At 45.6% G+C, this 2,562-nt stretch overlaps 1 pseudogene; it reads left to right on the top strand.

Annotated features, from left to right (window-relative positions):
- The first annotated feature begins 996 nt into the window (after positions 1–996).
- Positions 997–1,943, top strand: LOC113178471 (olfactory receptor 7C1-like; annotated as a pseudogene).
- The last annotated feature ends 619 nt before the right edge of the window (positions 1,944–2,562 follow it).

Below are 2,562 nucleotides of genomic sequence, written 5' to 3'. Positions count from 1 at the left end.
TGATCTTCATGTAATTTCCTCAGCTTCATGTGAGAGTGGATATAGCTGATAAGCAAGGGAATTATTTTTGTCATATTTAAGCAAGTTAACTGTACTTTTCCAGATCTATTTCCACAAAATTTTTTCTACATCTAATTATATGATCCGATTATAGCTAGAGGATCATTATCTTGCTGATTGTATTATTAGAATGAGTGACCAGCATGAAATATTCCTTGCTTTCTCGGATCATATGCCACCTGTTTATCATATTTGACACACAATAAATATAATTTGTGACTTTTTGTACTTGTGCTAATTAATGCAAATCATGGCTGATTTGTCTTGTAGTGCTACAGAACAAGCAGTTGTCCTTTGGTATCAGGGTTAACATAGACTTGGAAAATTCCTTGACCCATTTATTTCCATGTGATTCCCAGTAATTTATATGCATTGAAAATAGGTGAGATTTCAAAATTACTGAATTTTAATTTTGGTGATGTTCATCATTCATGAACATCACCAAAATTAAATGAAGAAATGGGTGATGAATTGGGTGAGTCTATTTCTTCACTGATTGGTCCATTATACTTTTTAATTAAAAATTAACCGAGCCTATAGAAAATGGGGCTTCCTCATCATTGATGGAAATTATACAGAATCAGCTTTTAACATTTCACCTAAATGGTGGTTATTACCAGGACATTTCAAAGTGAAGCACAAAAGTCATTCCAAAGACACCTGAGATCAGGAAGGCTGCTGACCAGGTGCAGGGGAGTACCCAGGTCCAGTCGGCTTTGGGAACTGAATTAGGTTCTGTGTCTGGGTTTTCCCGCAGGTGGTGGCAACAAAAGGGAACAAGTGGCACTAAGGAACCCCAGTGTGACCCACAGTAGAGGAGGGGCCACCAAGCCAATGCCTCCTAGAGCACTGGGTCCACGCCCAGGCAGCCAGGGTCCTGAGGTGCCCGTGGACTTGCTCTAGCTGCCGCTTCTCCCCTGGGGACATTTACTTTATATGGAACCAGAAAACCACACGGGGTCTCCAGGATTTCTCCTCCAGGGACATTCTCAGAAGCCAGAGATGCAGTCAGTTTTCTCTGGGCTGTTCCTGGCCTTGTACCTGGTGACCATCTTTGGCAACCTGCTCATCATCCTGGCGATTATCTCAGACTCCCACCTGCACACACCCATGTACTTCTTCCTCTCCAACCTGTCCTTTTATTACCTCTGCTTCACCTCCACCACCATCCCCAAGATGCTAGTGAATATCCAGACACAGAGCAAGGCCATTACCTATGCAGGCTGCATCACCCAGATGTGATTCTTCACCATTTTTGGACGGCTGGACAATTTACTTCTTACCGTGATGGCCTATGACCGCTTCGTGGCCATCTGCCAGCCCCTGCACTACATGGTCCTCATGAGCACCAAGTCTGTGCTCAGTTCTTCTCCTGAGCTGGCTCGTCAGTGTGCTGGGAGCCCTTCCTGAGAGTGTGAGTGGACTGAGGCTCTCCTTCTGCACAGACGTGGAAATCCCACACTTTTTCTGTGAATTCCCTGAGGTCCTCAAGCTCGCCTGCTCATACTGTCATCAGTAGCATCATATTGTACATAGTGACAGGCATCATGGGGTTTTTCCCTCTTGCTGGGATCATTTTCTCTTATTCTAAAATTGTGGCTTCTGTCCTGTGGATCTCCACAGCAGGAGGGAAGTGCAAGGCCTTTTCCACCTGTGGTTCTCAACTCTCAGTTGTCTCCCTGTTCTATGGAGCCTGCCTGGGGGTCTACCTCAGCTCCACAGGGACACACACCTCCTGGACAGGGCTGGTGGCCTCCACCCTGTACACCCTGGTCACCCCCATGGTGAACCCCTTCATCTACAGCCTGAGGAACAGGGACATGAAGAGGGCCCTGGGAACATTTCTGTGCAGCTCCTTGTCCTCCAGCAGACAGGAATACTGACCCTGTGCCTGCACAGTGTGGTGAAGAGTGACGGAACAGGGCGCTTCATGGTGTGGATGCTGCCTCTTCTGCTGGGCTCCAATGCAAATGCTTTGCTTTTTGTGCTTCTTGGTCATATACACTGATTTTATGATAAAGGGTGTCTATAAGTCTATTTTGTATTTTTTTCCTCCTTTCAATCTGTAGAAGCAATTACTTGTTGGTTTGACTGTTATTGTTGTTGTTTTCTTTTGTTTTTGTTTGAGACAGGATGTCTCTGGGTTGCCCAGGCTGGCCTTAAACTCAGGATTCCCCTGCCTCTGCCTCCCAAGGAACTTGGATGACAGGTGTGCACACCATGCACAGCTGCAGTTAACCTGCTGTCAGATTTGTGTGTGTGTGTGTGTGTGTGTGTGTGTGGTGTGTGTGTGTGTGTCTTTTTCTAACCTGGGACCTTCATTTTCCAGTATGTTCATGGCTCACCTGTACAGTTTCAATGAAATCCAGTGTTGCTCCAATTTTAAACTTACTTTTCCATACTTTAGATCACAATTTCAGATCACAAGAACTATTTGAGCTCAGGAGGTGATAGACATAGACCCCAACTGTGGGGAGCCCTTCTGAATGCCTTGCACCTTCC

Source organism: Urocitellus parryii, chromosome 3 (assembly GCF_045843805.1).
Source record: "Urocitellus parryii isolate mUroPar1 chromosome 3, mUroPar1.hap1, whole genome shotgun sequence".
Taxonomy (NCBI): domain Eukaryota; kingdom Metazoa; phylum Chordata; class Mammalia; order Rodentia; family Sciuridae; genus Urocitellus; species Urocitellus parryii.
Note: the sequence above shows the minus strand (reverse complement) of the source record. Positions and strands in the feature narration are given on the sequence as shown.